Below are 21,504 nucleotides of genomic sequence, written 5' to 3'. Positions count from 1 at the left end.
GCTAACCAAATGGGGTAATGAATGTTGTACGTCATGTTTTTCTGTTAATTCTATTTCTCCCCCTAAGGAGGCGAATACGCTACCCGAGTTTGTTCAGGACTTCGCTGATGTTTTCTCTAGGGAGGCCTCCGAAGTGTTACCTCCTCATAGAGAATACGATTGCGCCATCGAATTGGTACCAGGAGCTAAGCTTCCTAAGGGTAGGATATTTAATCTTTCTTGTCCCGAACGTGAAGCTATGAGAGTGTATATCCAGGAATCCCTGGCCAAGGGTTACATTCATCCCTCTTCTTCTCCGGTAGGTGCTGGCTTCTTCTTCGTGGGGAAGAAGGATGGTGGTCTTAGGCCATGCATTGACTACCGTAGCCTGAATAAGGTCACGGTAAGGAACCAGTATCCCCTTCCTTTGATTCCTGATCTCTTTAATCAGGTTCAGGGGGCCCAATGGTTTTCTAAATTGGATCTACGGGGGGCGTATAACCTTATTCGCATCAAAGAGGGGGATGAGTGGAAGACTGCGTTTAACACGCCCGAAGGCCATTTCGAATACCTCGTCATGCCTTTTGGGTTGTGTAATGCCCCTGCGGTCTTCCAGAATTTCATAAATGAGATTTTGAGAAATTACCTGGGGATTTTTCTGGTAGTGTACCTTGATGACATACTGGTGTTTTCCAAGGACTGGTCCTCCCACGTGGAGCATGTCAGGAAGGTGCTCCAGGTCCTTCGGGAAAATAAACTGTTTGCCAAAACCGAAAAATGTGTGTTTGGGGTACAGGAGATTCCATTTTTGGGTCAAATCCTCACTCCTCATGAATTCCGCATGGACCCAGCCAAGGTTCAGGCTGTGGCGGAATGGGTCCAACCTGCCTCCCTGAAGGCGTTACAGTGTTTTTTGGGGTTTGCTAATTATTACAGGAGATTTATTGCTAACTTCTCGGTCATCGCTAAGCCTCTTACGGATCTCACTCGCAAAGGTGCTGATCTCCTTCACTGGCCTCCTGAGGCTGTCCAGGCTTTTGAGGTCCTTAAGAAGTGCTTTGTCTCGGCCCCGGTGCTGGTTCAGCCCAACCAAATGGAGCCATTTATCGTGGAAGTTGACGCATCTGAGGTGGGAGTGGGGGCTGTCTTGTCCCAGGGTACCAGGTCCCTCACCCATCTCCGCCCCTGTGCCTACTTCTCCCGGAAGTTTTCGCCCACTGAAAGTAACTATGATATTGGCAACCGCGAACTCTTAGCCATTAAATGGGCATTTGAAGAGTGGCGCCACTTCCTGGAGGGGGCTAGGCACCAGGTAACGGTCCTTACCGACCACAAGAATCTGGTGTTCCTAGAATCTGCCCGGAGGCTAAACCCGAGACAAGCTCGATGGGCGTTATTTTTTACCAGATTCAATTTTTTGGTTACCTATAGGGCTGGGTCTAAAAATATTAAGGCTGATGCACTGTCGCGTAGCTTCATGGCCAGCCCTCCTTCGGAGGAAGATCCTGCTTGTATTTTGCCTCCAGGTATAATCATTTCCTCGATCGATTCTGATTTAGTCTCTGAAATTGCTGCTGATCAAGGTGCAGCTCCCGGGAACCTTCCTGAGAACAAGCTGTTTGTTCCCCTGCAATTCCGGCTAAGGGTACTTAGGGAAAATCATGACTCCGCACTATCTGGCCATCCAGGCATCCTGGGTACCAAACACCTCATTACCAGAAATTATTGGTGGCCTGGGTTGCCTAAAGACGTTAAGGCCTACGTCGCCGCTTGTGAGGTTTGTGCTAGGTCCAAGACTCCCAGGTCCCGACCAGCGGGCTTACTGCGTTCGTTGCCCATTCCCCAGAGACCTTGGACACATATCTCCATGGATTTTATCACAGATTTGCCTCCATCCCAAGGCAAGTCGGTGGTGTGGGTGGTGGTGGACCGCTTCAGTAAGATGTGCCACTTTGTGCCCCTCAAGAAACTACCCAACGCCAAAACGTTGGCTACCTTGTTTGTCAAACACATCCTGCGTCTCCATGGGGTCCCTGTCAATATTGTTTCAGACAGAGGGGTACAATTTGTTTCATTGTTTTGGAGAGCCTTCTGTATGAAGTTGGGGATTGATCTGTCCTTCTCCTCTGCCTTCCATCCTGAAACCAATGGCCAAACGGAGAGGACTAATCAGTCTCTAGAACAATACTTAAGGTGTTTTGTCTCTGACTGTCAATTTGATTGGGTCTCTTTCATTCCCCTCGCCGAATTTTCCCTTAATAACCGGGTCAGTAACTCGTCTGGGGTCTCTCCTTTTTTTTGTAATTTTGGGTTTAATCCACGGTTCTCCTCCGTTTCACCTGGTAGTTCCAACAATCCTGAGGTAGAGGTCGTTCATAGGGAACTGTGCACAGTCTGGGCCCAGGTTCAGAAAAACCTAGAGGCGTCCCAGAGCGTACAAAAAACTCAGGCTGATAAAAAACGTTCTGCTAACCCCCTGTTTATGGTCGGGGATCTGGTGTGGTTGTCGTCTAGGAACTTGCGTCTCAAGGTTCCGTCCAAGAAGTTTGCTCCCCGGTTTATTGGGCCGTATAAGGTCATTGAGGTCCTCAATCCTGTCTCCTTCCGGCTGGAGTTACCCCCGTCTTTTCGGATACACGACGTGTTTCATGCCTCCCTCCTCAAACGCTGCTCTCCGTCCTTGGCTCCCTCGAGGAGACCTCCTGTTCCCATCCTCACCCCGGAGGGGGTGGAATTCGAGGTGGCCAGGATTGTGGACAGCAAGATGGTCCAAGGCTCCCTCCAGTACCTGGTCCATTGGAGAGGATACGGGCCCGAGGAGAGGACTTGGGTACCCGCCCGGGATGTTCACGCTGGGGTATTGGTCAGGAGGTTCCACCTGCGTTTCCCCAGTAAGCCAGGTCCACTTAGAAAGGGTCCGGTGGCCCCTCATAAAAGGGGGGGGTACTGTAAAGGATCTGCCAGGCACTGCGGGGTTAACTCCCAGAACTAATCAGTCAGCACCTGAGAATACATCCCTGAGACTGACTCCTGCTTCCACCATTCAGGCTGGCAGGCTTAGGAGTGGGAGAGCCTATCGTAACCTGGCCAGACTCAGCTAGCTCCCGCCCTCGGTCTATTTAAGCCTGCACTTCCTGTCCCTCGGTGCTTGTTATTGCTTTTGTTTCCTTCCTTGTGGTTCCTGGCCTAGCTACAGCTCCTGCTATTTTTGATCCTGCTCCATACCGACCCTGGCTTACCGACTACTCTTCTGCTTTTCGTGTTGTACCTCGCACACTCCTGGCTTGACTCGGCTCGTTCACCACTCTGGTTGCTCACGGTGTTGCCGTGGGCAACGGCCCCTTTTCCTTGCTTGTGTTCCTTGTATGTTTGTCGTGTTTGTCGTGCACTTACTGAGCGCAGGGACCGCCGCCCAGTTGTACCCCGTCGCCTAGGGCGGGTCGTTGCAAGTAGGCAGGGACAGAGTGGCGGGTAGATTAGGGCTCACTTGTCCGTCTCCCTACCCCCTGCCGTTACACCTTGTTTATGGTCGGGGATCTGGTGTGGCTATCGTCTAAGAACTTGCGCCTTAAAGTCCCGTCCAAGAAGTTTGCTCCCCGGTTTATAGGGCCGTACAAGGTCATTGAAGTCCTCAATCCTGTCTCCTTGCGACTGGAGTTGCCCCCATCTTTTCGAGTACACGACGTGTTTCATGCCTCCCTCCTTAAACGCTGCTCCCCGTCCTTGGCTCCCTCGAGGAAACCTCCTGTCCCCGTTCTCACCCCTGAGGGGGTAGAATTCGAGGTGGCCAAGATTGTGGACAGCAAGATGGTCCAAGGCTCCCTCCAGTACCTGGTCCATTGGAGAGGATACGGGCCTGAGGAGAGGACTTGGGTACCCGCCCGGGATGTTCACGCTGGGGTATTGGTCAGGAGGTTCCACCTTCATTTCCCCAATAAACCAGGTCCATCTAGAAAGGGTCCGGTGGCACCTCATAACAGGGGGGGTACTGTTAAGGATCTGCCAGGCACAGCTTCTGTATCCACGCCCATAGGTAATCAGTCTGCACCTGCTTCTATGTCTGTGAGACTGACTCCATCTTACACCACTCAGGATGGCAGGCTTAGGAGTGGGAGAGCCTATCACAGCCTGGCCAGACGGAGCTAGCTCCCGCCCTCTGTCTATTTATACCTGCATTTCCTGTTCCTCCTTGCTTGTGATTCTTCTCTGTTGGTTTCCTAGCCCTGCTGCAGCTTCTTGAACTACTTGTCCCTGCTTCGTATTGACCCTGGCTTACTGACTACTCTTCTGCTCTGCGTTTGGTACCTCGTACACTCCTGGTTTGACTGGGCTTGTTCACTACTCTCCTGCTCTGCGTTTGGCACCTCGTACTCTCCTGGTTTGACTCAGCTCGTTTACTACTCTTGTTGCTCACGGTGTTGCCGTGGGCAACTGCCCCGTTTCCCTTTGTTCTGTGTTTCCTTGTCTGGTTGTCTGTCGTGCACTTACTGAGTGTAGGGACCGTCGCCCAGTTGTACCCCGTCGCCTAGGGCGGGTCGTTGCAAGTAGGCAGGGACTGAGTGGCGGGTAGGTTAGGGCTCACTTGTCTGTTTCCCTATCCCTGTCATTACAGTATCTAGATTTCTGAAACAACATAACACATCTGAAAGAAGAAATGCAAAAGCTACGTAGATTTAGCTGTACTTTCTATGTCCTTAACCCCTTAAGGACACAGCCAATTTTAGTTTTTTACTCCTTGCCTTGCAAAAGCCATTTTTATTTATTTCATCGACATAGCTGTATGAGGGCTTTGTTTTTGTGAGACAAGTTGTAGTTTTTTATGGCATTTTATTTATTGCACCATATAATGTACTTGGAAACTGAAAAAAATATATATTTGTGGGGTGAAATGGGCAAAAAACAGCAATTACGCCATTTTTTGGGGGGTTTTGTTTTTACGGCGGCCATCTGGCTGTAAAAATGACATGTTCACTTTATTCCATGGGTTGATACAATTACAGCAATACGAAATGTATGTTTTTTTCTGATTTACCACTTTTCTAAAAAAAATATTTGCTAAAAAGAAAATAGTTTTTTGTTGCCACATTCTGAGAGCAAAAACTTATTTATTGTTCCGTCGATTGAGTTATGTAAGGGATTATTTTTTGCGCGGCAAGCTGTAGTTTTTATTGGTACAATTTTGGGGTACATGCGAGTTCTTGATTACTTTTTATTAAAACATTTTGGAGAGCTATGGGGAACAAAAAACAGCAATTTGGGTATTTACATTTTTTTTTAAGGCTTTCACCGAGCTGGGTAAATAATGTTATATTGTAATAGTTCAGACTTTTACGGACATGGCGATACCAGTTATGTTAACTTTTATTTATTTTTTATCATTATTTTAGGAAAAAAATGGGAAAAGGGGGATTTTAATATTTTTTTGTAACATTAAAAAAACCTTTACTTCACTGCTAGATGGCAGACCTGGGGGCCTTGATTAGACCCCCAGGCTGCCATGACGACCCGCGGCACCCCGCAATCACATCGGGGGGGGGGGGTTGAGGGAACGTTGGAGGCTGACCCCCTTATTGTAACACTTTAGATGCCGCGGTAAATCGCATCTAACGGGTTGAATCGGCAGAATCAAAGTAATCTTTGATTCTGCCCGTTGCAGAGAGGTGTCGGCTGCGGAACAATAACATAGATGACCTATCCTTAGGACTCCTGCTAACCAGCACAATAAAGGGGCCCTGTTCAGTTTTATAGTCTTAAAGGACCACTTTAAAGGGCTTGTACTCCTTTGACAATCCCTTTTTGTTGGAAGGGTCCCCCCAATGATAATATGCACAGACCCCCAGCCATTTGTTATGGAAAAAATCCTGAATAAAAACGCTTAAAACCTATTTCATTAATAATCTTGTTAAAACTGGGCTAAACTAGCCAACATTTATCCTATAAAGTTTCAGGTTAACCATGCTAGGAACGACTAGGATAGAGTATCAATAAGAAGCGATTAATGTAACCACTATAACACTCGCCTGTTATTTATTATCACAAATCTATCAAAAGTAAAGAGACCATATATACTTTAAACCTGCCTGGACTAGTATTAGAAGTCACAACCTAAAAGCACAGGGAACATAGCACCTCAATGGAATATATAAATATATAACTACCACGTATCGTCAAAAATAGAAATCTTTATTAATAATAAATAACAACAATACATGGTATCACAGAAATGTATATAAATGAGCTCAATAAAACAGGTCATACATGGAGAGCAGCATCAGTAAGGTATAGATGTAAATATACCCAGAGGTTAACAACCCATCTCAGAAATTACGTCCCATTCCCTACCTCACCATAAATACGAAAGATATGTAGCTTAATAGCAGTAGCCAAATAACCAAATGTAGAGCTTATAGATACGCAGAATAAATCCTAACTGGTGAAAAATACATATGGCCAGACCAGAATACAGCAATGCCAATAAAAGATAAAATAACAAAGCTACATAAATCACCAGGAGTATAGATCAATGAAACATACCCAAAGACATGGTGGTGGGAGGAGACGTAGAGAGATGTGGCACAGAGAAAACGCCTCGACGCGTGTTTCGCCTTAGATCGGCTTCGTCAGGACACTCCTGGACATGACGCCATACTCCTATGGTCAAGATACATAGACAACATTTTGTTTATTTGGCAGGGCTCCACGCAGCATTAAGAGTCTTTCTTGTCCTCCCTTAACATTAATGATCTGAACATCAGGCTTACGTGGAATTTTAGTAGGTGATGTGAGTTTCTTGATGTCTTGATTTCTAAGGATTGTGGTAATGTTGTCTCTACAGACATTTTTAGGAAAGAGACTTCGACCAATAGACTTACTTCTTCATGCCACTTCCTTCCACTATCCAAAAGTCAAGAAGGCCATACCAACTGGCCAATTCCTAAGGGCTCGGCGTATCTGCTCCAATATAAGTAATTTCGAACATCAAGCATCCAATATGTCAGCACGTTTTCGTGATAGCTGTTATAACCAGAGGGACATTAGATGTGGATATCTGAGACCAAGTACTCATCTCGTGAGGGATTGCTGGTGATTAAGCCAAAACAGAAACAAATTTTTGATCATAATGTTAGGTTTATTACTACATTTAACTCCCAATGGGTGGAAATTCGTAAGATTATGCAAAAGCATTGGAGTGTATTTCCTACGGATCAAGATTTATCCAGTTGTCTACCTCAGAATCCCTCCATTACATGGAGGAGACCCAAAAATCTGCGAGATATTCTGACATCCAGTCATTATATCTCCAAGACCCAGACTAATCCATTCGGAAGTCGTGGTCCTCCATGGGGATAATTTAATTGTGGTAGTTGTGCCGCCTGCAAATACATTCTGTGTTTGTTTTCTTTTTATAATTCTAAAAAGGATAGGGACTACAAAATAGTCTTTAACATTACTTACAAAACTGAAGCCGTGATCTACTTTGCTATATGTCCTTGCGACTTGATCTATATTGGAATGACCAGTAGACCATTGAAGACACGAGTGCTTGAACATGTTAGCGAGATTCAGACAGCCATTAATGCTAAAGAGTTAGATCAATTACAACCTATTCCTCGTTACTTTCGTCAGCACCACTCTTGTGACCCTAGAGGCCTAAGGGTTCGGGGTATCGATAGAGTTAGCCTGGGCTGTAGGGGTGGTGACATTTGTAAAGCCCTTCTGAAAAAAGAAATGAAATGAATCAAGTTGCTCAATATCACCACACCTTTTGGCCTGAATGAGGCCACTAGCTTCAAACCCTTTCTTTAATAGTCACAACTTGCTCAAATTTAAATTTTATTTTTGTTTTTTTATAGTGAGGTTTTTGTTCGTCTAATTGTTCTCATTTATGTTTCTTGTATTTTAGTCTTGCTGGTTTGTACCATTATGATGTTCATATCTAATTTACTCCACTTTTGGCACATATACCATTCCCAATACCTACCATGAAAGGAGATCATCGTCGGATATTCCCCTATACTTTCTTGGGATGGGATTGAACTATATAATGTTAATATCATTGTAGCGTCCATAGCCGCGGGCCGTCGGGTCTACTCACCTCCTGACACCCGCAGCCATGGAGACGCCAGCGCTCACTTTCGCTCTGGTCCGCTGTGTCCCTTAGGGTGCGTGCGCACACTCGTGACCGCTCTCAAAGGGCCAGCGCGCGCGCACATGAAGAAAATCATCATCATCAACACACATGATTTCCTGGACTATAAGAAGGCCCAAGCCCGTCTGATCCTTGCCTGAGCGTTGTTAGTATATCCCAAGTCTGTCTTGCAAATGGTCCCTTAGTGTTTCCCGTTCCAGTTGTTACCCATGCCCAGTTACCTGCTACTGTATCCCGTGCTGTGTTCTTGTTCCTGTGCCTACTAGTTGGAGTCGTGTCTACTGCACCTGTTGTTGTTATCCTCCACGTCCTGTGTCATCTGTCACGTCCTGAGGGATTTGCCACGTCTGGCACAACCTGCGGCACCTGCTGTCATCTGCCACGTCTGGCGTTGCCTGCTGCACCCACCTCCATCCATGCCAGAGCTGCAGCCACTGTCTGGACTATCCAGGTACCCTTTGTGTGGGACTTTGTATTGCTGGGGTTCCCTGTTGCTTGGCCAGCTGCCTCCCTGCTACGGCGGTGTGGCCTAGTGGGTCCACATACCCACAAACCGTGACAGTATGCTCAGGCCATGGACCCCGCTGGTCAACCTGAGACCTTGACGACACAAGCCGTGCTGGCCGAGATGCAAGATCTCCAGTCAGGGCAAGACCAACTCCTCCTGTTGGTGAATGCCATCGGCTGCTTGCTCCAACCACAGTCGTCACCGCACCCATTCCTGCTGTTCTTCCTGCTACACTTCCTGTCTGTACCAGTGCCGACCCCCTGTGCTTCTTGACGCTACCTCCACGCTATGAAGGAGAGCCGAGGACCTGCAGGGGATTTTTGAATAAGTGCCTGATCCACTTTAGACTACATGCCAGGTCCTTCTCTTCGGATGACGTCAGGATCGCCTTCATCATCTCTCTCCTTACTGGCAAAGCCCTGGCATGGGCAAATCAGGGCACAGAGACCCGTGACTTGCAGTGCTTCTTACGGACTTTCCGCTCGATCTTTGAGACCTGGGAGAGTTTTTTTGGCTGCTGCATCTCTGTAGATCCAACACCAGGGAGACCTCTCCGTGGGCGAGTATGCCATTCAGTTCCGTATCCCGGCTGCTGAGTTAACCTGGAACTAGGCTTTGGTGGCCACATTCTGGCATGGACTGTCTTCGGGGATTAAGGACGAGCTGGCCACTTGCGATCTGCCATCTACCCTGGACGATCTTATCCTACTTGCCACCCGGGTTGACATGAGGATCCGTGAACGTTCCCAAGAGGTTCTCCAGGAGAGAGAACATCCTAGGCTGGATTCTACTTTCCAGCAATCCTTACTATCCTCCTCAGTGGTCCCACCAGAGGATCCAATGCAGATGAACCATGTCAAATTGTCTATCCAGGAGAAACAACGCAGACGCACTTCTGGACTTTGTCTATATTGCGGCCTCGGAGGCCATATTGTGCGTCTGTGTCCCCAGAGGCCAGAGGGACCCCATTGCCTAGGATTTGTTGGAGAGACAACTCTAGGTGGAACGGTACCTAATAAAGCATTCTGTTCCAAGCTGACTATTCCTGTGACCCTAGTATCCGGCGAGAGGACGCATCAAGTTTCTGCCTATCTTGACTCTGGGTCTGCGGCAAACTTCATCCAAAAGGAGCTAGTGGATAATCTTCAGTTGCCCACAGTTCCACTGGAGACATCTTTAGCTGTTGCCTCAGTGAATGGACTGCCTCTGTCTGATGCCATCGTTTCTAAAGCCAAGCCGTTGAAGCTCCAGGTTGGAGTCCTTCATTGAACTAATTTATTTCCTTGTTTTGCCCAAGGCCATCAATTCGGTTCTGCTGGGCCTGCCTTAGCTTCGACTGCATGCCCCAGTCCTGGACTGGAATTCCGGAGAGGTTCTCAAATGGGGCTCCAGGTGCCTTGGTCGTTGTCTGTTGTAGATCCATCCTGTCCAGCCTCTGTAAAGGATCTGCCAGGCACAGCTTCGGGGTTAACTCCCAGAACTAATCAGTCAGCACCTGAGAATACATCCCTGAGACTGACTCCTGCTTCCACCATTCAGGCTGGCAGGCTTAGGAGTGGGAGAACCTATCGTAACCTGGCCAGACTCAGCTAGCTCCCGCCCTCGGTCTATTTAAGCCTGCACTTCCTGTCCCTCGGTGCTTGTGATTCTTTCCTTGCGGTTTCCTGGCCCAGCTACAGCTCCTGCTATTTTTGATCCTGCTCCATACAGACCCTGGCTTACCGACTACTCTTCTGCTTTTCGTTTTGTACCTCGCACACTCCTGGCTTGACTCGGCTCGTTCACCACTCTGGTTGCTCACGGTGTTGCCGTCGGCAACGGCCCCTTTTTCTTGCTTGTGTTCCTTTGTATGTTTGTCGTGTTTGTCGTGCACTTACTGAGCGCAGGGACCGCCGCCCAGTTGTACCCCGTCGCCTAGGGCGGGTCGTTGCAAGTAGGCAGGGACAGAGTGGCGGGTAGATTAGGGCTCACTTGTCCGTCTCCCTACCCCCTGCCATTACATAATCACAAGCCCATACCTAGTCTACCCCTGGTCCCTGACACCACTATGGATCCCCGTGAGACCCTGGCTCAGCAAATGCAGGGACTCTCCCTACAGGTCCAGGCCCTGGCTCAGAGGGTCAACCAGCCTGATGCTACCCTGGTAGTTCCCCTCACCGCACCTCTTGAACCCCACCTCAAGTTGCCCGACCGGTTCTCAGGGGACCGGAGGGCTTTTCTCTCCTTTCGGGAGCGTTGCAGGCTTTACTTTCGTTTAAAGCCTCATTCCTCAGGTTCTGAGAGCCAGCGGGTGGGTATAATTATGTCCCGGCTCCAGGAAGGGCCCCAAGAGTGGGCCTTCTCCTTGGCTCCAGACGCCCCTGAACTTTCCTCCGTTGATTGTTTCTTTCTGCTCTCTGACTTATTTATGACGAGACTGACAGGACTGCCTTTGCCGAGAGTCAGCTGGTGACCTTACGTCAGGGTAAGAGACCTGTTGAGGAGTATTGCTCTGACTTTCGGAAGTGGTGCGTAGCTTCTCGGTGGAATGACCCTGCCTTAAGGTGCCAGTTTAGGTTGGGTCTATCGAATGCCCTGAAAGACCTGCTAGTTAGCTATCCCTCTTCTGACTCCCTAGACCAGGTTATGGCTTTAGTGGTACGACTTGACCGACGTCTCAGGGAACGACAACGTGAACGTTTATGTGTTTTCTCCTCCGACTCCCCCATGATGCCTCCTGAAGCTCCGTTGCTTCGTTCCTCCCCGAAGGATTCAGAGATACCTATGCAACTCGGGGCCTCCGTGTCCCCCCAACAACGTAGAGAATTCCGCAGGAAGAATGGTCTCTGCTTCTACTGTGGGGACGACAAGCATCAAGTGAACAACTGTCCTAAGCGTAAGATTGCAGCCAGAGAACTTCCGCGTCTAAGTGATCATCGGGGAGGTCACTTGGGCGCACAGGTATTTCCCTTTCAGGTCTCTTTTGGTGGTAGGTCTGCTACCGGCAGTGCCTTCGTGGATTCAGGGTCCTCTACTAATATCATGTCTGTGGAATTTGCTATGTCCCTTGCTATGCCTCTGATTCATTTGCCTAAACCTGTCCCGGTAGTGGGTATCGACTCCACTCCTCTTGCTAATGGTTATTTTACACAGCATACCCCTGTTTTTGAACTCCTTGTTGGCTCCATGCATTTGGAGCAATGCTCTGTACTGTTGATGCAGGGATTATCGTACGATTTGGTTCTAGGTCTTCCCTGGTTGCAGTTGCATAATCCCACGTTTGACTGGAATACTGGGGAGCTAACCAAATGGGGTAATGAATGTTGTACGTCATGTTTTTCTGTTAATTCTATTTCTCCCCCTAAGGAGGCGAATACGCTACCCGAGTTTGTTCAGGATTTCGCTGATGTTTTCTCTAGGGAGGCCTCCGAAGTGTTACCTCCTCATAGAGAATACGATTGCGCTATCGAATTGGTACCAGGAGCTAAGCTTCCTAAGGGTAGGATATTTAATCTTTCTTGTCCCGAACGTGAAGCTATGAGAGTGTATATCCAGGAATCCCTGGCCAAGGGTTACATTCGTACCTCTTCTTCTCCGGTAGGTGCTGGCTTCTTCTTCGTGGGGAAGAAGGATGGTGGTCTTAGGCCATGCATTGACTACCGTAGCCTGAATAAGGTCACGGTAAGGAACCAGTATCCCCTTCCTTTGATTCCTGATCTCTTTAATCAGGTTCAGGGGGCCCAATGGTTTTCTAAATTGGATCTACGGGGGGCGTATAACCTTATTCGCATCAAAGAGGGGGATGAGTGGAAGACTGCGTTTAACACGCCCGAAGGCCATTTCGAATACCTCGTCATGCCCTTTGGGTTGTGTAATGCCCCTGCGGTCTTCCAGAATTTCATAAATGAGATTTTGAGAAATTACCTGGGCGGTTTTTCTGGGAGTGTACCTTGATGACATACTGGTGTTTTCCAAGGACTGGTCCTCCCACATTGAGCATGTCAGGAAGGTGCTCCAGGTCCTTCGGGAAAACAAACTGTTTGCCAAAACCGAAAAATGTGTGTTTGGGGTACAGGAGATTCCATTTTTGGGTCAAATCCTCACTCCTCATGAATTCCGCATGGACCCCGCCAAGGTTCAGGCTGTGGCGGAATGGGTCCAACCTGCCTCCCTAAAGGCGTTACAGTGTTTTTTGGGGTTCGCTAATTATTACAGAAGATTTATTGCTAACTTCTCGGTCATCGCTAAGCCCCTTACGGACCTCACTCGAAAAGGTGCTGATCTCCTCCACTGGCCTCCTGAGGCTGTCCAGTCTTTTGAGGTCCTTAAGAAGTGCTTTGTCTCGGCCCCGGTGCTGGTTCAGCCCAACCAAATGGAGCCATTTATCGTGGAAGTTGACGCATCTGAGGTGGGAGTGGGGGCTGTCTTGTCCCAGGGTACCAGGTCCCTCACCCATCTCCGCCCCTGTGCCTACTTCTCCAGGAAGTTTTCGCCAACTGAAAGTAACTATGATATTGGCAACCGCGAACTCTTAGCCATTAAATGGGCATTTGAAGAGTGGCGCCACTTCCTTGAGGGGGCTAGGCACCAGGTAACTGTCCTTACCGACCACAAGAATCTGGTTTTCCTAGAATCTGCCCGGAGGCTAAACCCGAGACAAGCTCGATGGGCGTTATTTTTTACCAGATTCAATTTTTTGGTTACCTATAGGGCTGGGTCTAAAAATATTAAGGCTGATGCACTGTCGCGTAGCTTCATGGCCAGCCCTCCTTCGGAGGAAGATCCTGCTTGTATTTTGCCTCCAGGTATAATCATTTCCTCGATCGATTCTGATTTAGTCTCTGATATTGCTGCTGATCAAGGTGCAGCTCCCGGGAACCTTCCTGAGAACAAGCTGTTTGTTCCCCTGCAATTCCGGCTAAGGGTACTTAGGGAAAATCATGACTCCGCACTATCTGGCCATCCAGGCATCCTGGGTACCAAACACCTCATTACCAGAAATTATTGGTGGCCTGGGTTGCCTAAAGACGTTAAGGCCTACGTCGCCGCTTGTGAGGTTTGTGCTAGGTCCAAGACTCCCAGGTCCCGACCAGCGGGCTTACTGCGTTCGTTGCCCATTCCCCAGAGACCTTGGACACATATCTCCATGGATTTTATCACCGATTTGCCTCTATCCCAAGGCAAGTCGGTGGTGTGGGTGGTGGTGGACCGCTTCAGTAAGATGTGCCACTTTGTGCCCCTCAAGAAACGACCCAACGCCAAAACGTTGGCTACCTTGTTTGTCAAACACATCCTGCGTCTCCATGGGGTCCCTGTCAATATTGTTTCGGACAGAGGGGTACAATTTGTTTCATTGTTTTGGAGAGCCTTCTGTATGAAGTTGGGGATTGATCTGTCCTTCTCCTCTGCCTTCCATCCTGAGACCAATGGCCAAACGGAGAGGACTAATCAATCTCTAGAACAATACTTAAGGTGTTTTGTCTCTGACTGTCAATTTGATTGGGTCTCTTTCATTCCCCTCGCCGAATTTTCCCTTAATAACCGGGTCAGTAACTCGTCAGGGGTCTCTCCTTTTTTTTGTAATTTTGGGTTTAATCCACGGTTCTCCTCCGTTTCACCTGGTAGTTCCAACAATCCCGAGGTAGAGGTCATTCATCGGGAACCGTGCACAGTCTGGGCCCAGGTTCAGAAAAACCTAGAGGTGTCCCAGAGCGTACAAAAAACTCAGGCTGATAAAAAACGTTCTGCTAACCCCCTGTTTATGGTCGGGGATCTGGTGTGGTTGTCGTCTAGGAACTTGCGTCTCAAGGTTCCGTCCAAGAAGTTTGCTCCCCGGTTTATTGGGCCGTATAAGGTCATTGAGGTCCTCAATCCTGTCTCCTTCCGGCTGGAGTTACCCCCGTCTTTTCGGATACACGACGTGTTTCATGCCTCCCTCCTCAAACGCTGCTCCCCGTCCTTGGCTCCCTCGAGGAGACCTCCTGTTCCCATCCTCACCGCTGAGGGGGTGGAATTCGAGGTGGCCAGGATTGTGGACAGCAAGATGGTCCAAGGCTCCCTCCAGTACCTGGTCCATTGTAGAGGATACGGGCCCGAGGAGAGGACTTGGGTACCCGCCCGGGATGTTCACGCTGGGGTATTGGTCAGGAGGTTCCACCTGCGTTTCCCCAGTAAGCCAGGTCCACTTATAAAGGGTCCGGTGGCCCCTCATAAAAGGGGGGGTACTGTAAAGGATCTGCCAGGCACAGCTTCGGGGTTAACTCCCAGAACTAATCAGTCAGCACCTGAGAATACATCCCTGAGACTGACTCCATCTTCCACCATTCAGGCTGGCAGGCTTAGGAGTGGGAGAACCTATCGTAACCTGGCCAGACTCAGCTAGCTCCCGCCCTCGGTCTATTTAAGCCTGCACTTCCTGTCCCTCGGTGCTTGTGATTCTTTCCTTGCGGTTTCCTGGCCCAGCTACAGCTCCTGCTATTTTTGATCCTGCTCCATACAGACCCTGGCTTACCGACTACTCTTCTGCTTTTCGTTTTGTACCTCGCACACTCCTGGCTTGACTCGGCTCGTTCACCACTCTGGTTGCTCACGGTGTTGCCGTCGGCAACGGCCCCTTTTTCTTGCTTGTGTTCCTTTGTATGTTTGTCGTGTTTGTCGTGCACTTACTGAGCGCAGGGACCGCCGCCCAGTTGTACCCCGTCGCCTAGGGCGGGTCGTTGCAAGTAGGCAGGGACAGAGTGGCGGGTAGATTAGGGCTCACTTGTCCGTCTCCCTACCCCCTGCCATTACAGCCTCCTCTACCTCAGTCATTGGCGGGACTTCCCCCCAGTTCGCTCAGTTTGCAGATATCTTCAGCAAAAGGGAGGCTGAGACGCTGCCTCCACATTGGACTTATGACTGCCCCATTGAACTGGTTCCTAATGCCTCTCTCCCCCATGGCCGAGTATAAAATTTCTCCTTGCCAGAGTCTCTATCCATGTCGGCCTATATCAAGGAGAATTTGGAGAGGGGGTTCATACGAAAGTCTTCCTCCCCGGCCGGGGCTGGGTTCTTCTTCGTTAAAAAGAAAAACGGATCCCTTCGACCCTGCATTGACTACCGTGGTCTCAACCAGATCACGGTCAAGAACAAATACCCGTTGCCACTTATATCTGAACTGTTTGACCGTATACGAGGAGCTAGAATTTTTTCTAAACTAGACTTGTGTGGGGCTTATAATTTGATCCGAATCCGTCAAGGGGACGAGTGGAAGACGGCGTTCAACACTCGAGACGGGCACTATGAATACCTGGTGATGCCATTTGGATTGTGTGACGCTCCCGCGGTCTTCCAGGAATTCGCTAATGATATCTTCCAAGATCTCCTCTATATCTGTGTTGTTCTTTATCTTGATGATATTTTGATTTTCTCCCCAGATTCGACGACTCATCGGAGGCATGTCCGTCAAGTTCTACTACGATTAAGGGAGAATCGTTTATATGCCAAGCTGGAGAAGTGCGTCTTTGAGAGGAGTTATCAGCCCTTCCTGGGCTACATCATCTCTGATCAAGGTCTCAAGATGGATCCTGAGAAAGTGAGAGCTGTTCTGGAGTGGCCACGTCCTCAAGGCCTGAGGTCCATACAGCATTTCCTGGGTTTCGCCAATTTCTACCGACAGTTTATCCCAAACTTCTCACCACTGACCTCTCCTATTTCCACCCTTACCAAGAAGGGTGTGAACGCCAAGGTGTGGACCCCAGAGGCAGTCCGCATTTATTAGTCTCAATAAAGCCTTCACTTCAACCTCAATCCTCCACCATCCTGACGTAACTCGTCAGTTTTCTTTGGAGGTGGACGCCTCTTCTGTTGGTGCAGGTGCACTTCTGTTCCAGAGGAGCTTCAAAGGAAGGGCAGTAGTATGTGGCTACTACTCAAGACTTTTTTCTTCTGCAGAGCGCAAATACTCTATTGGGGATCGGGAGCTACTGGCCATCAAATTGGCTCTGGAGGTGTGGAGACATCTGCTGGAGGGCACAGCTCACCGCATCCTGATCTACACCGACCACAAAAACCTCACCTACCTTCAGTCCGCTCAACGACTAAATCCCCGTCAAGCCAGGTGGTCGCTGTTCTTCACCCGTTTCCAATTTGTGCTCCACTACCGTCCTGCTGACAAGAATGTGAGGGCCGATGCCCTGTCCAGGTCATTTGAGATGGATGACACGGTGGAGTTCCTTCAGAGTATCATAGACCCGTCCTGCATTGTCACTGCCAATCCTTTGCAGGTTAGAGACATCCCTTCAGGGAGGACTTTTGTTCGGTTGGCAGACAGAAGAAGAATTCTCCGATGGGCACACAGTTCTAAACCGGCTGGGTACAATGGTGTTCATAAAACCTGAGACCTGATTGCTCGTCACTTCTGGTGGCCCACGCTGCCCAAGGATGTTGTGGACTTTGTCTCTTCCTGCACTGTGTGTGCTTCTAACAAGGTTACTCACTCCAAGCCTGCCGGCCTGCTTCAACCTCTGCCTGTACCCAATGCCCCCTGCAGTACATTGTGATGGACTTTGTCACTTGGACCTTCCTCCCTCAGCAGGATGCAACACTGTCTGGGTGGTGGTGGACCGGTTCTCGAAGATGGCACATTTTATCCCGCTGACCGGCCTACCTTCTGCTCCCCGACTGTCGAGTCTCTTCATTCAGCACATCTTCCGCTTGCATGGCTTGCCCCTTCACATTGTGTCCGATCGGGGGGTTCAGTTTACCTCGAGTTTCTGGAGGGCTCTCTGTAAACTCCTGGATGTGAGATTGTACTTTTCCTCATTCTATCACCCCCAGTCCAATGGGCAAGTCGAGAGGATCAACCAAATCATGGAGAATTACCTCCGTCACTTCATCTTCTTACAGCATGATAACTGGGTACAGCTTCTTCCATGGGCAGAGTTCTCATACAACAACCACACAAGCGAGTCCACCACTTCCACTCTGCTTTACATTGTGTACAGTCAACATCCTAGAGTCCCTCTTCCAGTGTCTACTACTTCTCAGGTACCCGCTGCTGACTCTGCATTTGGGGACTTTCTGCAAATCTGGCAACAGACCGGGTCCTCTATTTTGCTGGCTGTCAATCGCATGAAGCGAAAAGCAGATACATAAAGAAGAGAGCCGCCTCAGTATCTTCCAGGTACCAAAGTCTGGCTGTCCTCACTGAACATTCGTTTGAAGGTGCCTTCATACAAGTTTTCTCCCAGGTTCCTCGGTCCTTTTGAGATTCTGCAACAGATTAACCCTGTCTCCTATCAACTGCGGCTGCCTCCTACCCTCAGAATACCCAACTCCTTTCATGTGTCCCTCCTGAAACCAGTGGTCCTGAACTGCTACAGCAAGACTTCCTGTTCCACAACTGCTCCCAGAGTTTCTTCTGATATGTTCGAGGTGAGGGAGATCCTGGACTGCAAGAGGGTAGGAGGAAGGACTTTCTATTTGGTGGACTGGAGAGGGTTTGGTCCTGAGGAGAGGTCCTGGGAGCCGGAGGAGAACCTTGATGCCCCTGCTCTCATTAAGAAGTTTCTCTTCCACTCTGGTCCCAAGAAGAGGGGGCGTAAGAGGGGGATACTGTAGCGTCCATGGCAGTGGGCCGTCGGGTATACTCACCTCCTGACGCCCGCAGCCATGGATCTGTGAGCGCTGGTCCCCATCTCCTTCCCAGGAGACACCAGCGCTCACTTCTGCTCCGGTCCACTGTGTCCCTTAGGGTGTGTGTGCACACTCATGCCCGTTCTTAAAGGGCCAGCGCGCGCACATGAAGAAATTTATCATCATCATCAACACACATGATTTCCTGGACTATAAGAAGGCCCAAGCCCGTCTGATCCTTGCCTGAGCGTTGTTAGTATATCCCAAGTCTGTCTTGCAAATGGTCCCTTAGTATTTCCCATTCCAGTTGTTACCCGTGCCCTGTTACCTATTCCTGTATACCGTGCTGTTTTCTTGTTCGTGTGCCTACTTGTTGGTCGTGTCTAATGCACCTGCTGTTGTCATCCGCCACGTCCTGTGTCATCTGCCACATCCAGAGGGATTCGCCCCATCTGGCGCAACCTGCGGCACCTGCTGTCATCAGCCACGTCCTGTGTCATCTGCCACATCCAGAGGGATTCGCCACATCTGGCGCAACCTGCGGCACCTTCTGTAATCTGCCACGTCTGGCGTTACCTGCTGCACCCACCTCCATCCGTGCCAGAGCTGCTGCCTCTGTCTGGACTATCCAGGTACCCTTTGTGCGGGACTTTGTATTGCTGGGGTTCCCTGTTGTTTGGCCAGCTGCCTTCCTGCTACGGCGGTGCGGCCTAGTGGGTCCACAACCCACAAACCGTGACAATCATACAATTGTATTTATTTATTTTGGCTATGCATGTTTGTACTGATACACTTAATATATTTATTTATGTCTTATATAATCTCGTATTATGTTGCTTGTATGTATCAATATATTGTACCCTTGGGTATAGTACATAGAGGTTTATACAATTATTATTTGCTTTATTAAATTAATTAATTTTTTTATTTATAATTTTTTGTTATTTATGTATGCTTATTTTTACATTATTTTCATTTTTTATTTTTACTATTAGTTTACTTCATAGATATATATATTTTTTGTACTTTTTTGGTATAACATATTATGTATATATTTGTTTGGTTTATTATTATATTCACGTTTTGATATTCTGTATCAATCATATATGGTGATATATTATCTCTTTATCTTATTTGTATAATTTATAGTGGTTTTTGTTAGTATATTTATGGGTATATATAGTTATATACTGATCTATCAATTTCTTTATATATAGATATATATATATTTTTGATAATTAGTGATATTGAGTCTGTTCGATATTTATCTCACGCTGTGGGATTTTCTATGCATTATTCCGACGTTATATCTGTACCTTTAAATTATTGGGACTTGTTGCCTTTATAGTAGATGTGATGCTCTATTGTTCTTTTTGCCTGTGTGTTTTGTGCACAGACGCTCACTTGCGCATGCGCTGTGGGCACCGTATTCCAGAATGTCTTTTTGTTTGTCTGCATTGCCATGGTGATGAGCGTCTTACGTCATTTGATGGGGCGCTCTGTCACTACGCAGACACATGGTGCTTCCGGTGATGCGAGGCCCCCATCATATGAACTGGGCGCCGATTTGCAGATCACCCACAGGTGGAAACTTTTTGCACTTCCAGCATTTCTATTTAAACCCCCGTTTTTTAATATAGTCAGTCTCCTGACGAAGCCGGTCTCAGGTGAAACGCGCGTCGAGGCGTTTTCTCTGTGTCATATCTCTCTACGCCTCCTCCCTCCACCATGTTTTTGGGTACGTTTCTTTGATCTATACTCCTGGTGATTTATGTAGCTTTGTTATTTTAGCTTTTATTGGCATTGCTGTATCCTGGTCTTGACATATGTATTTTTCACCAGTTAGGATTTATTCTGCGTATCTATAAGCTCTACATTTGGTTATTTGGCTACTGCTATTAAGCTACATATCTTTCGTATTTATGCTGAGGTAGGGAATGGGACGTCATTTCTGAGATGGGTTATTTCTGTTAACCTCTGGGTATATTTACATCTATACATTACTGATGCTGCTCTCCGTGTATGACCTGTTTTATTTAATTCATTTATATTCATTTCTGTGATACCATGTATTGTTGTTATTTATTATTAATAAAGATTTCTAATTTTTGACGATACGTGGTAGTTATATATTCATATATTCCATTGGGGTGCTATGTGCCCTGTGCTTTTGTGCTTTTAGGTTGTTTCTGCAGTTTGTTCTTCTTTTTGAGGTTTCTTGTAGGTTTACTATAGTATTAGAAGTCGAACAGCACTTCCTATGATACTATGTAAACACCTAACGCGTTTCTATATCCCTTTCATCTATGGATGTTTCCTCAGAGGTGTATAATTGTTAACAGAAGGAGCTGTCACACAATTTTGTGTATATTTACAAGCCCCCCCATCACATGAATTTCAACATATGTTACTGATGTCTGACCAAGCCTTTTATTGCTATCGGCGTGGGAACCGGACAGCAAATGTTCACTACACTGCAGTACTAATGGGGAAATGAAGCATTAAATGGTGCTTATTTAAATAAATTTATTGTCTGTGTAATGTATTTAAAATGGACTGTCTAGAACAAACATCTCCTATAACCTCTTAATGACTGCCGATACGCCTTTTTTACGGTGATTATTTAAGGGGCTTTATTCTAGGCTGATCCTTTTAACGGCGGCCTAATCAAAGTCCTGCACGGGTCTCCCATGCAGCTTGGAGCGGGGGCTCGGCTGTCTGAAGATAGCCGGGCTCCTGCTCCAACGGTAGCAGAACGATATCTAAATATCTAAAGGTATCTAAAGATCGCATAGTGAAGTCCCCTAGTGGGACTGAAAAAATAATGTGAAATAAAAATTAATAAAAGGTACACAAAAAAAAATGGTTTTATTTAGTAAAAGTGTAAAAATAAAATAAAAAACACACATATATGGCATCCCTGCAATCGTAATGACCCAAAAAAATAAAATTAGCAGATTATTTAAACCGCAAGGTGAACGCCGAAAAAACCCCGCAAAAAACAACGGCAAAATTACTATTTTTTCCATTCCCTCCAAAATAATAATAAAAGGTTAAACAATAAGGTTAATGAATAAGTCCCATGTACCACAAAATGGTAGATATGAAGTCCCGCAAAAAAACAAGCCCTCATATGGCGACATTGACGGAAAAATCAAAAAGTTATGGCTCTTGGAAAGCGGCGTTGCAAAATAAAATTACCTTAGTTCAAAAGTGTTTTTATTATGCCAAAGTAGTAAAACATAAAAAAAAAACTATACATAATTGGTATCGC

The sequence above is a fragment of the Rhinoderma darwinii genome, chromosome 1 (assembly GCF_050947455.1).
Source record: "Rhinoderma darwinii isolate aRhiDar2 chromosome 1, aRhiDar2.hap1, whole genome shotgun sequence".
In the NCBI taxonomy this organism is placed as follows: domain Eukaryota; kingdom Metazoa; phylum Chordata; class Amphibia; order Anura; family Rhinodermatidae; genus Rhinoderma; species Rhinoderma darwinii.
This window is presented reverse-complemented; position numbering follows the sequence as displayed.